The sequence below is a fragment of the Antechinus flavipes genome, chromosome 1, assembly GCF_016432865.1.
Source record: "Antechinus flavipes isolate AdamAnt ecotype Samford, QLD, Australia chromosome 1, AdamAnt_v2, whole genome shotgun sequence".
NCBI classification, from domain to species: domain Eukaryota; kingdom Metazoa; phylum Chordata; class Mammalia; order Dasyuromorphia; family Dasyuridae; genus Antechinus; species Antechinus flavipes.
The window spans coordinates 163,809,832-163,824,032 of record NC_067398.1 but is presented as its reverse complement, the minus strand read 5'-3'; the positions used below and the strand labels follow the sequence as shown (position 1 = coordinate 163,824,032).

At 37.6% G+C, this 14,201-nt stretch overlaps 1 protein-coding gene across 2 annotated transcripts in view; it reads right to left on the bottom strand.

Annotated features, from left to right (window-relative positions):
* ZNF366 (zinc finger protein 366) overlaps nt 1-3,729 on the bottom strand; it is a 114,035-nt gene extending 110,306 nt beyond the window's left edge. Inside the window, exon 1 of one of the 2 annotated variants that reach the window (XM_051992439.1) lies at nt 3,552-3,729. The gene's annotated coding sequence lies outside the window, so the exon portion shown is untranslated. The remainder of the gene's footprint in view (nt 1-3,551) is intronic. The other variant, XM_051992448.1, reaches the window with a different exon arrangement.
* Nucleotides 3,730-14,201: the final 10,472 nt, after the last annotated feature.

Here is a 14,201-nt window from a genome sequence, read left to right as displayed (position 1 = left end):
GAAAGCGTTATTTTGATCGTTGCTAAAGAAAAAGGGGGAGGTGGTACCATTGCTGCGGAGGGAGAAAATGCCCAGATTATTGACAAATCGTCTTCTCCAGCTGTGTCATGGAAGAGAACTGGACGACTCTAGAGAAAACTGCATCCAGCTCTCTGTAGCCAGGGGAAAGGTCGCCATAGACACAGAAGTGGGGAGGATGGGGAAGTGGGGGAAGGAGACAATAGAGCTCTAAAAATAGACCTAAGCAGCTTCTTTTCACATTCATCTAACTTGAAAGATTACATCTCCAAGCTACCATTTCTCCACCATTGATCTCCGCTGGGCACCACTGCTACAATTTATTCTGGAGCGGAAAGATTTGGCTTTTCTGCAATGCTGAGAGCTAACCATCAATATTTGAAAGCCCATCTGTGATTATTTCACAAGAGTTCTAAGTACAGAAAATCTATGCTCAATGTGTATTCAGCCACAAAGTTACAAGAAATAATTTAGGCTCAGACAGAGGTAGGGTATCATATTGATCAAGAATTATTCACCCAAGATATACAAAAACTATTAAAGGTACAGGTCTTTGCATATCAGCTCATAATCTATAGTTTCTTTGATGCAGGGATTTCTTTCACCAATCAGAGCACAGTCTATCTATTACTTAGTAGAATCAATTTTAGAGATTTATGTAGCTGTCAATTAAAGATTTTAAGTGACTTGTTCATGGTCACAAGGCTAGCAACTCAGGGTTACCCATTTCCAAGTCCAACACTCATCACTTCACCAATGGGTCTCTCCACTTTGCATACAGGAAGAGGTTAATAAATAGTTATTAAAATTAAGAATTCTGATCAACACAATGACCAACCACAATTCCAGAGGACTCCTGATAAAACAGGTTAGCCACTTTCAGATAGAGAGATGTTGGCCTTAGGGTACAGGTGAAGGAATATATTTTTGAATATGGCCCATAATAGGAATTTGTTTTGTTTGACATTACATGTTTATAATAGAAGTTTTGGTTTTCTTGGCTTTCTCAATTCAGTACAGTGGAGGCAGGAGTGAGTATAAGCAGATCACAATAATAAAATTAAATTGTAAAATTGTAAATTATTATTGTGTATTGAAAGAAAGGACAGGATTAGGTAAGTGCTAATTTGATATAATAATATGAAAGAACTTCTCAATTATTGTATATTCCAATGAATATATTTTCCAAGCACACAAGGCTACCGATTGGACATCCTGACCTAGTTATCAATTTGTAACATAATCACATATGGCAAAAATGAATTAGAACTATACTTTTTGTGTATTCAGAAATTCCAAGTGATAATTCTCCACCTTGGCATTATCAAAGAGTTGGCAGACACCATGGAATCACATCCATATTACCTTGGTCTAATGAACTCATTTGGCAGAGTACAGTGTCTTTAGACTATGGGTTAGAAGACAATTGAAGAAACTGAATAAAATGTTGGCTATGCTTTCTCTTTAGATTATTGAAATATTTTTAATTGAAGTAATCAATAGGTATTTTCATGCGACTCTCTTGCACCTTTAAATGGAAATATTGACCATGTGACCTTTTTAGAGAACAAAAGAACACTAGAGTATATTAATCTGAGGCCAATGGAAACAAATAGATTATAAATTGGGTTTATCTTGTTTTGAGGTCATCCAGGTGCTCTCTCTTTCTCTAAATGTTCTATAGAATGTTTTCTGAATTATTGAACTGTTATTTTGATATTTCATTCCACCAGAAAACATATAGTCATGTTTTTGTTTTTCAACATTTGTACTTCACATTTCATATTTCAAAAACCAAAAAGTCAAGGGGGTTTTTTATTGTTGTTTTCAATCCAGTGTACAGAATCAAACAAAAATGAAACCAAAAGGCTCAAGTAATGGAGATCACAGGTCAGAATTTCATTCCTGAAGGTCAGGATTGTTGATAAATTCAGTTACCTAGCTTATTGATCTATGATTCCTTTTCAACCTCAGATCAGTAGAGGGAATAAAGAGTAGATGGGTAGGTGGAGGATTTAAATCACAACTGATGGTTATCAAGCTACTTGCCACACCACCAAGTTCATAGTTTTAAAGACAGAAAAGGATATATAGGAACATATTAATGAGTGGCCACAGAATAAACTTCCATTCTAGTATTTTACAAGTTACTCTGTTTTCTAGAGCTACCAAGGAAAATCTACAGAGAAAAGAGAAAGAAAAGAAAAAGCACAGAAGGCCTTTTCACATAGAAGACTCCCAACAACCCACCACGACTGTGTTTTATTAACAGTTATTAAGGTGATGGCCAGATTTCTGATGCAAGTCTCAATACTGCAGTGAAATCTCAGGATTAGATCCTGATTTTTGTGGATTAAAAAACACTACCCACAAAGCAACTTCAAACTTCATTCAGCAAATTTTGCTAAACACTAATATAGAAAAGAAATACATAATATCCCTTGCCTAATGGCCCTTTCCCTGTATTGTGTTGTAAATCTCTCAACTATATAAGGTCTTTTCATGTGACCTAAATGGCTTATTTTGTCCATATGGTCTTGGATCCCCTCTCAGCTTGTAATGATAGACTCCCAATAACTGTATTCTTGTCATGAATTTCAGGTTTGAATGGTTGGTCCAAATGTCTCCCAGCTGGTTATGCTTAACCAGTGGATGACATTCTGTTTGGTGTTTAGAAAACAATTGGCTGTTCAGGCTGAATGAAAGTATCAACATAAGCTTGAAGTATAGTTTTGGATCAAATTATTTTTATGTAAGATCAGTCCTTGTCTTCCAAAACAGTCCTTGGAAGATGTTCTTATGAAAGCTGAGTACCTTAGAGGTTATGCCCTTTGGTGTATCCACACGTACATATGAGCCACAGGTTCACAATTAACTATGCCCCAAACACACCTAATATCATGCATCTCTCTCTCTCTCTCTCCCTCTCTCTCTCTCTCTCTTGCTCTCGCTCTCGCTCTCCTGCTCTCGCTCTCTTTCTCTCTCTGTCTTTCTGTCTCTCTTTGTCTCCTCTGTTTCTCTCTGTCTCTCTCTCTCACTTTTTACATTAAAGACCAGGAATGGAGCTTATATATGAGGATATCTGCTAGGGAATAAGAGGAGAAAAGAGAAAAGAAGGAAGATATTTCCATTTCTATTGCAGTGATTTCCCATAAAACCCTTTGGCAAATGGAAGTCCTTGGTAAATGTATCCTCTTACTGAAATCAGAATACAGAGAGAAAACAAAGCTTTAAGTAAGAGAAGTAACAGAGTCTAGTGATTTCTGCCTTATTATTTATGCCCAAATCCTGATTGACCACAGCGCATCTCCTTTTCCCCAGTGCAATACTCTTTTCATAGTTGCCAGACGGTGGACTAAACCTCAGTATTCCCTTTTTTTAAAAGTCTAACTTTAAATTCTGGGTCAACCATCCTTCAAACTTTCTGAGTCAAGGATGTAGCTAGTGAGACATCTTTATCTCAAGATGGGTAACAGAGAATCTGTGTTAGTTACATTGAAAAAGAAGCAACAATGATTCGATGGGTAACTTACCAGCTCCTGAGGTCTGAATTGCTGCAGCACCAAGCTCTTTCTTTACCTGCTTTCTGCTTTCATGCACTCTCTCCCTCTCCCTCTCTCTCTCTCTCTTGTGTACAGATTGCAGTGAACTTAAAGAAGGAGCTGGGACAGTGTTTCAAATGACTTAAGAAAGAGAACAGGAACAATTACTTCGTTCTCTTTTTCTCAGATGAGTACCTTCGGGAAGAAGGAAGGAAGGGAGGGGAGAGGGAGGAAGTCAACAACCCTTTGCTTTCCTGAAAAAAAATAAGGAAACAGAAGATAGACATCTCGTTTTCTCTTAAACAAAATGTTAGGGGGGGGGGGGGTGGCAGCTTGGAGAAAAAAGAAAAGAAAATCCAAAAAAGGAATACCTCCAGTGGGCTGGGAGCACCAGGCTCCTGCCTGGAGGGGCTTATTGTCCAGTGTATTATCCTGACCAAACAAATGGAGCTCCAGAAGGCCTGAATCTTGAGCTCACTCGACTGGCTGCTATCTGGTCAGCAGAACCAACCCAGACAGAGGGGAACAAATCACTTCATCCTGACTCTAAACAAGGGAAAGTTTTGTCTGCCCGACTCTGGAGAGACCGCAGCCATTGAGATATGGAAGCAGCCAGTCAGGGCAATTCAGGAACTTTAGATTTGATTGAGCTTTAAAAAAATTTGAAAGGCCAGCTTAGCCATTTGTGGAGTTTTGTAAACAGATTTAGGTCCTTAAAGTTTTCTTGGTAGATGATGTGGGACTGATACTGTGGCCTTTTGGGTTTATCCTTTATACTGATCTTGATTTTGACTTGGCAATACACTGTCAAAGTATTTTTCTCATACCTCTAAATGCACTCAGATCCAATAATTGGATACCACCAAGCCTGACTGTTAGATATATGCCATTCCTCATATTCTTAAGGCTTCCTAATTTTAGCTAATTCTTAAGAAATTATGAGACACTATGCTGGACACTGAATGAGATACAAAATTTAGATAAGACACTGACCTTGTCCTCATAGAGCTTCCTAGGAAGATTTCTAAGCTAAATAAATTCAAATGGGCTTCTTTAGAATTGGTAAGGTACAAAATTTTACAACTCAAAAGTTTTACTTGACAACCTACAAATTGGCAAAAATAGGGAAAAAAGGGGAAGAGAGGGGCGCAGTCAATGTTGGAAGGGTTATGGAAAGAATAGTATGATATTCAGAACCAGGAGATCATTATATACCTCAACAACGATACTGTTTGAGGATGTATTCTGATGGAAGTGGATCTCTTCAATAAACAGAGCTAATTCAGTTTCAATTGATCAAGGATGGACAGAAGCAGCTACACCCAAAGAAAGAACACTGGGAAACGAATGTGAAATATCTGCATTTTTGTTTTTCTTCCCGGGTTATTTATACCTTCTGAATCCAATTCTCCCTGTGCAACAAGAGAACTGTTCGGTTCTGCACACATATATTGTATCTAGGATATACTGTAACCTATTTAACATGTAAAGGACTGCTTGCCATCTGGGGGAAGGGATGGAGGGAGGGAAGGGAAAAATCGGAACAGAAGTGAGTGCAAGGGATAATGTTGTAAAAAATTACCCTGGCATGGGTTCTGTCAATGAAAAGTTATTTTAAAAAAAAAAAAAAAAAAAAAGAATAGTATGCTATTATGTCATTGGGAAAGCTGTGATTGTCTTGAAAATTCTAGCAACTATTTTGGAATTATGATAAGAAAGTGATAAATCCAACCGTTGGACACAGAAGTTCCTCCCAAGAAGATCTGAATCCTAGACATGCATAAGAAAGAAAAATCTCATGTACACCAAAATATTTATGGAAATGTGTTTTGTTCCGAAGAAAAGCATTTGGAAGCAAAAGAGAAGCCCACTGATTGGTGAATGACTCAAAATCATGGTACATAATGTAATAGAATATTATTGTGCTATAAAAAATGAATATGAAGAATACAGAGGGGCATGAGAAAATATTATCATATGAAGTGATGTAAAACAAAGTAAGCAGAATTTAGGGAAAAGCTGACCATTATATAATAATGAGAACCATTAGGACCTCTAAGAAGAGAGGAGAAAATGTTCTTTTCTTCCCTCTTTGCAGAGGTGGAAGGATTGTAAGCATGAAACAATGCATATACTGGCAGACTGTTGATATTTTACTCTTTTCTTTTTTTTTTTTTTAGTTTCTATTTTTACTTCATTAAAAGGAATGGTGGCTCTGACTAGGGGATAAACAGGGATCTGCTTAGAAATAAAAGTGATAGGAAATCAAAAGATATCACAAAAAAGAATCAAGGAAAGAGTGTTAAGGATGGAGACTAAGGAGAAAACGGAAAAATCCACACCTTCTGCTTTATCTATCATGTGACATTTAGGCAGAGCTAATACAAAACCAAGTGTGGAAGCAGAGCTCTGTTCAAGGTCAGCTTCATACCAAGAAGGAGCTTGGCTGAAGAGTTCCCTATTTGCTTTAGTCTGTGTTCTGTTCCATCCGACCTCTGAATCTTTCAGTCTCTTCTATCAACTGCCTCAAGGTAAATATATCAGGTCATTTTTACCACTTAGAGGAACAAGCAGTTACACAGACCTCTGTGGTAGCAGGAGGAAAACCAGCCTTGAGGCTACTTCCTTTATTTAGCAAAATGGGGAAAAATCGGCTAGGGAAGTTACACCTGAAAGCAAGAATCTGAAGTGAGCTTAGGAGAGGGGAACAATTTAGGAGGCAGTAAGTAAAGCACACAGTATGTGTTGGAATCCTTGCTCTGACAGTACTTTGAGCCTTGAAAAATTACTTATTTTTATAAGCTTCGATTTCCTCATTTGTAAAATGGAACTTCTAAGAGCATCTACCTCATAAGGATGTTCTCAGTATTAAAAGAGATTGTGTAATTAAAACACTTTGTAAAACTTAAAAATCTATACAAATGTGAGCCAGTGTTGTTGTTCAGTCTCTAAAGATAGACTAAAAAGTGGGGTCCTTGATCTGACATGGCTCCTACTGAGAATCTTAATTCTGGAAAATAATTTCTTTATTCTATATGACATATCTCCTCTGGATTAGTACAAAAATCTTTATAGCCAATTTATTTTAACTTAATTAAAATGGTTAATAAGTTCTTACTAAGTGCATGCTTAGCACTAGGTAAGATACAAAGGGTAGAAAAACATGGCTCTTGCCTCCATATAGTTTACAATCTGGTCAAGAAATATGATAAACACAAATGGCTATAATACAGAATAATATATGATAAACATATAAGAAAGGAATAAAATATTATATGAGGCCTGAAGAGGGAATGGTCATTGATACAGGTAGGAATCAAGGAAAACTTCTTGGAGGAGGCAGCTTTTAAGTTGAGCTTTAAAGTATGAGTAGAAACTCCTCGTGTGTATTGTGTGTGTGTGTGTGCATGTGTGCATGTGTGTGTGTGTATGTGTATATGGGTCACATTGTGAGATATGACTACAGGACATATATGAAAAGAAGAATATGAGGGGAGCAGTATAATAAAAGTGGAATGGCCCCATTGAGGCAGCTGGGAGCACAATGGATAGCGCACTGGGCCTGGAGTCAGGAAGAGAGATCAAATCTAACTTCAGACACTTACTAAATGTGTGACCCTGAGTAAGACACTTAACCAGTTTACCTTAACTTACTGGAGAAGAAAATGGCAAACCACTCCTATATTTTTGCAGAAAACCTCTTACAGGATCACAGAGAGTTGGATAACAACTAAATAACAATAAAGAATATTCCCAAGTTATAAAGGGTCACAAATACTATGCAAGGTAGTTTAAACTTCTCAGTACTAAGTAAAGAGCTACTGAATGATTCGGAGCATAGTCTGAGCTCATTCCCCCAGAAGACAAAAGAAGTAGTAATAAGAATAATAGCTTGAATTTATGTAGATCTCCCCCTAAGTTTTGCAAAATATTTTCCCATATACAAAGGATGGATTGGAGGGAAGTAGAGGATACAAACAAGATTTATCAAAAAGCTCTTTCAATAGCTCAGTCAAAAGATCATGTGAACATGTGCTAGTATGGTGACAGAGAAAGGAAAGGGGACACATGGCTGCCACAGTATTGAAGGGGTAGGATTATCAGACTCGGTGATTGATTATGAAAAGTTGCCGAGAGAGAAGACTCAACAATAACACTAAGATGGCAAGCAGGAACACTACATAAGTGATAGTGCCCTTCCCTTCCTCCCCTCCCCCCAGAAAGAAGCTTCTCCAATCAATTGTCTCAAGGTAAACGTATCAGATCATTTTTTGCCACTTAGAGGAACCAGCAATGACACAGACCTCTGTGCCTAAATTCATTGTATTTTTCCAAAATAGAAAGAACAAGGGATGTTCTCATGTCCATTTTCTAAGTGGAAAAACAACAGTAGCAACAAGAACTAAAGCCTTGAGATTCAATGTTTTATTTAAAATTACAAACCAACTTAAGAACAAATTCAGAATTTTTAATTTGGAAGCAGAAGAAGAAAGGGAGAGAGAGAGAGAAAGAAAGAGAGATAGAGAAAAAGAAAAAGAGAAAGAGAAAAAGAGTAGAAAGAAAGAAAGGTAGAGAGAAATAGAAAGAAAGAAGGAAAGAAAGAAAGGTAGAGAGAAAAAAGAAAGATAGAAAAAAAGAAAGGGAAAAAGAAAGAAAGAAAGAGGGAGGAGGGAGGAAAGAAGGAAGGAAGGAAGAAGGAAGAAGGAAGGAAAGAGGGAAGGAAGGAAGGAAGGAAGAAAGGAAAGAAGGAAGGAAGGAAGGAAAAGAAAGGAAAGAAGAGAGAGAATGAAAGGGAGAGAGAAAAAGAAAGAAAAGAGAAAAAGAAAGGAAGGAAAGAAGAGAGGGATAAAGAGAAAGAAAGGAAGAGAGAAAGAGAAAAATAAAGGAAGGAAGAAGGAAGGAAGGAAAAAAGGAGGGACAAAAAAGCTTTTAGTATTAGGAAAAGCTGATTTGGCATTAGAGGTTATGGGTTCAAATCCTAATTTTGCTATCTAATGTGTGACTTCAGGGAAGTCATTTAATCTATCTTGATTACAGCTTTCTCATATATAGAATAAGGGGGTAGGATTTTGTGAATAATAAAGTCCCTTTCAATGTTGTCTATAAGCCCACAATCATATATGAGTCTCCTTAACTTTTTAAAATGAGAAATTGAGGCAAGAAAGTTACATTCTGAAGAAAAACAAGATATTTAAACACTAGGAAAGGAGGGAAGAATGTTGGGGGAATGGAATAAGACACAAGGTTCACTTTAGAAATAGGACAATTGATAATCAGCAACCAGAGAATGTAGGACATTGAATTTAATGTACTGTAGATGCTAATGAGGAAGAAATGGAGGTGGTTGGGATAAAAATATAGCCAAGGGTGCCTGACAGCAGACTTCAAAGTCAGCCAGTGATCAGTAAACAAGAAATCAGGGTAGGAACTCAGGGGATGAGAAGGAACAAAATGAACTTGGCCTGCAGAGTGCTCTTGATGACAAAGCAGTTCTGAAAAGTCCCAGCCACCCCCAAAATGACTGTCAGGGCAGCAACCTAGAGCTGTTTGTATATCTTTATTCCTTTTTGTGACATTCCAGGCTGGAATGACTTAAGTCATTCAACATGAAGAGCCACAGGAGTCCGGGTGGAATCCAAAGGATTTCCCTCCAAGGAACCCAGAATGTGGGGATTGTCACGTTTAGACCCTTCTGTTGTTGTTTCCTAGCCAAATGACCACTGCATCCTTTAAGAACCAACCTTCAAGGTTATATAAAGTATTAGAATACCTTCCCTCTCTCCTGTCTCTTAGAATCCCAATCTACCTCTTTCTTTCTCTAGTCTTTCTTGGTCTGTATTCTCCTTCCACTCCACCCCTTTGGGAGACCTCTCCCCCAATAACTGTTGACATATCCTACTTGTGCCTATCTATCTATATGATGTTTCCCCTAGTAGAATGCATACTTCCTGAAGGCAGGGAACATTTCATTTATGTCTTGATATCTATAGAATCTGACAATTAATGCTTGTTAAATTGTACAAAAAGAAGGGAGAGGGAATAAAGGGATGTTATCAAGTCCATTTTCTAGGTGGAAAAATAGCAAAAGCAAAAACTAAGGCCCCAAGAGATATAATGTTTTATTTAAGATTAAAGCAACTCAAGAATAAATTCAGTATTTTCAATTTGGTCTCCAGACACCTGCATCACTGGGCACAATAGGTAAAGTGCAGCTGAGCTCAGAGTCAGGCATATTGAGATCAAATCCAGCTTAAGAAACTTAATAGCTAATTAGCATTACACTATATGTCACAACCACATGGTGCAGTGGATAGAATGCCTGGTCTAGAGTCAGGAAGTCTCATCTCAATAAACTCAAATCTGGCCTCAAATACTCCCTGGCTGTGTTACCTTGGCAAGTCACTTAACTCTGTTTGCCTCAGTTTCCTCCTCTGTCAATTGAACTGGAGGAGGAAATGGCAAGCCACTCCATTATCTCTGCCAAGAAAACCCCAAATGAGAGCACGAAGAGTCAGCACAATTACAATAAATCATGTCCATGCTGATGGAAGGCTGACTTTTGTCATATCAACTAAGGTTGGATAACCTTCACAGAGCATGCAAGGCTAACTCCCAAACCTGCTTTTTTTTTTTTTATCCACCTAGTTTATTGTGCTTCTGAAGGAGAGATTCAGTCTTCCCATTTCACCTCATTCTTCCAGACCTCATTCAATATTCAAAAATAATTACCTAGTATGCATAAAATCATCCCAATAAAGCCCAAGGTAGGATGCCTAAAGCCCTGCTTTTAGGGTCACAAGAGAGATTCCTAATCAGAGCACTGAATTTTATAAGACTTAAACTTCAGCAATCTTACATTTTACGATGGTACTAATTAGACAGAAAGAAAATGAAGATTTACAGTCTAGACAATTAAAGGGACAGGTTTCTTTAGAAATAAACTCTGCTTTGTCTCTCTCTGACTCACATTTATGTGAAATCCCAGGGAAGTTCCCTAAGGAGAAGCAGGTATCCCAGGCTTTCCCTTGTAAGAGTGATTATAAAGGCAAGGACAATGACAAGGAGAGTCAGAGCCCCCACCACAAAGTAGGAACTGGACTGAAGGGTTCTTCCCTTTTGTGGGAGGTGCATATTATGTCAACTAGAGAGTGGTCCAGAACAGCCGTGCCATCTGTTGCCGGGAAGCACTTCAAGCACAGTACATTTTTTAAAAATTAATTGATGTATTTACATTATAAACTTTTACAGATTACCCCTCCCAACCCCATTCCCTGAGAGGTCTCTAGTAATAAAGTAAAACAATTAAGTGAAACTAACAATGCAATGACCTCATCTGAAAGTACATGCAACATTCCATTTCTGTAGTACCTCTTTCTACAACCTTTTTATTTTTTATTTTTAAAAAATTAATAGAAATCTATTTTATCTTCTGACCACTCCCAGGCATTGAAAAAGAGAAAGGAGGACAAACACAATTTTTTTTGGGGGGGGTAACAAAATAGGAAAACAAAACAAATTTCCCCACTGGCTATTTACAAAAGCATGTTTGTTTTATTCTTCATCCTAAATCCATCACCTTTCTATCAGGAAGTGCATCTTATGTTTCATCATCCATCCTTTGAAGTCAAGGATGGCCATCATATTGATCATAGTTCTCCCGGTTTTCAAAGTTGCTTGTCTTTACAATGTCATTGCTAATCTATATAATGTTATTTTGGTTCTCATAGCAAACTTTTTGAGTTACTTACAGATGTATCCAAGCCCCATCTTCACCCTAGATCCTTCTTCCACAAAGGTGGCCAGTGTCCCATACTTCTTTCTTCTCCACTTTTTGGCAATTGGGACATTTGTGTAGTTTGTTCGTTGTATTTCATAATGTTCCACCTGTCTTAAAAAGTGTTATATGACATTTTTAAAAAGTTCAAATGAAATTTGTTTTGAGGTTTGGGAGTTTCTTTCTTTCTTTCTTTTTTTCTTTCTTTCTATCCCTTTCTTTTTTTCTTTCTCTCTCTCCCTTTCTTTCCTTTTTGGAAAACATGGCAATGTCCTTTAAAATAATCAGATGTAGCAATACTGCTCACAGAATTATTTTGTGCTATACCTATTCTTGATGATAAAAAAATATCAAATATTTTCATATCTAATGGTGACAAAGTACATATATTAATGATGAAATTGACCAAGGTGCAAAAAGAAAATCATTAATAGAAGGACAGTTCAATATCTCAATAATGAAACATGGAGAATTCAACATGGCACAGTGAAAAATTATGGATTTGAAGACAGATTCCAGTTTTATGGATTGCTTCTTTTTTTTTTCCTGAGGCAATTAGGGTTAAATGACTCACCCAGGATCACACAGCTAGGAAGTATTAAGTATCTGAGACCAGATTTGGGTTGCCTCTTCTTGACATTACTAGGTGACACAGTAGATAAAGTGCTGGACCTGAAGTCCAGAAGACTTGAATTCAAATTCAGCCTCAGAGCTTACTAGCTGTGTGACTGGAGCTGTTTGTCTTAAACTGCTGGAGAAGAAAACAACAAACCCCTCCAGCATCCTTGCCAAGGAAACTCCAAATGGGAGTCATTTCAGATGTGACTGAGCAACAACACAGCATTTCTTTATTTCTCATCCCTTCATTGCTCCGCAGGCTTGAATCCTGCCTGGCCCACCAAATCCCACTTCTCTGTACCTCAGTGATCTCATCTCAAAAGTAAAACAAAGTTGGATGAGTTGAGTACTGAGTTTCCTTCTAGTTCTAAGTATTAGAATTTGGGGTTGCTATAAAAACCAGGGCTCAGAATTCTTTTCTCTTCTGTGTTCCTTTCACTTAACTAGCTGTGAGATCCTCTGTTCCTACATGTAAAATTCCCACTTAAATGATTTTTCGTTCTTTTGACAAAACTGAGTTTAAGTACATCTTATACTCTTATCTGTAGCTGTGCCCCATAGACTTTCCACAACGCTCTACTCTCATTGATGGGATAATGAACAGAGTGCTGAAGATACTATTGATACTCTGTGGAAAGGACTGGGTGTCAGAATTTCTGAGTTCTGAATCTGAATTTGCCTCTTGTTTTCTTGCCTCAAGTCTCTTAATCTAACCATAGTTCAGTTTCCTCAGGAGTCAAAGGATAAGAGGGGAAGGGAAGGGAAGGGACTATCTTTTCATTGACAGACCTATGTTTTTTCTTTTCAAAATTAGAATATGAAGTATTCATTTTAGCTCAATAAGCCTTTATTGAGCACTTAACTGATTTGTTGAGCACTGTACAAGACAGGGGAATAGAAGATGTAACACATGGTTCCTAACTCCAACAGTCTGATATCTTAGCTGGAAAACAAAACTAATGAGGTGAAACATTTCAAAAATAATCTTTGTTATTGTGTGTCATGTTTGACTCTTTGTGATCCCATCTGGGATTTTCTTGGTAAAGATACTGAAGTGGTTTGCCATTTCCTTCTCCAGCTCTTTACAGATGAGGAAACTGAGGCAAACAGGGTGAAGTGACTTGCCCAGGATCACACAGCTAATAAGTCTGTTATGTGAGGTCAAATTTGGACTCCGGAAGATGAGTAGCAGCCCAATCATCCCCATAGGAGTCCCCAAATTTAAAATTCTCCAGTCATTTCCACACATAGAGTGAAACAACTTCCCCATCCCAGCCTCAGAATAGTTAGACTTTCTGCCATAATGAAGTTTTAACCATTGACAAATAGAAAGGCTGTACTCCAGACAGCTCCATGGAAAATGAATTCTTTAGGTCTCAAGTTAGAGACTGGAATGCATTTCTCTTAGAAATAAGGTCATGTATTAGTTTTGTTTCTAAATCACTGTTGGATTCTGTGATCTTACTGTTAGAGACATCAAAGTATGGTGGCCCTAGATGTACTCTCCCATCTCTCCCTTACCTTTCATTGCCAAATTTCTTAAATGAGTAGTTTAAGCCTGATTCTTGCACTAATTCACTACCAACTTACCCCTTAAAAGTCTCGCTACTCACACACACACACACACACACACACACACACACACACACACACACACAGAGTTTATGTCTACATTGCTCTTGCTTAAAATAGTAACAACCTCTTTATTGTCATACATTATGGAATTTTTCAGTTTTCATCTCCTCACATCTTTGTAATATTTACTATTTTAATCATCTATTTCTTCTTGATTTTTTCTCTCTCCCTTAACTGCCATGACTATAATTTCATGGTCCTTTGATTGTTTCAGTTATTTGAGTCTTCATGACCCCATTTGAGATTTTCTTAACCAAGATACTGGAATGGTTTCCATTTCCTTTTCCAGATCATTTTCCAATAAAGAACCGAGGCAAACAGAGTTAAGTGACTTACCAAGCTAGTAACTATCTGTGTATTTGAACTCAAATCTTTCTTAATCCAAGCCCAGCACTTTTTCTACTGTGCCACCTATTTGCCTGATCAGCTGATTACCTCATGATCTCTTCTCTGTTTTTTTTCACTGACTTGATTTTTACTACCTAACTCTATAGTGAGTATTCACCAAGCTTTATCTAAGCCCTTCTCCCTACATTCTGTCTGTTCTCTCTTGAGAATCTCAGCCATTCCCTTGATTTAATGATCCCATCTGTATGGCTAACACCAAATTTATA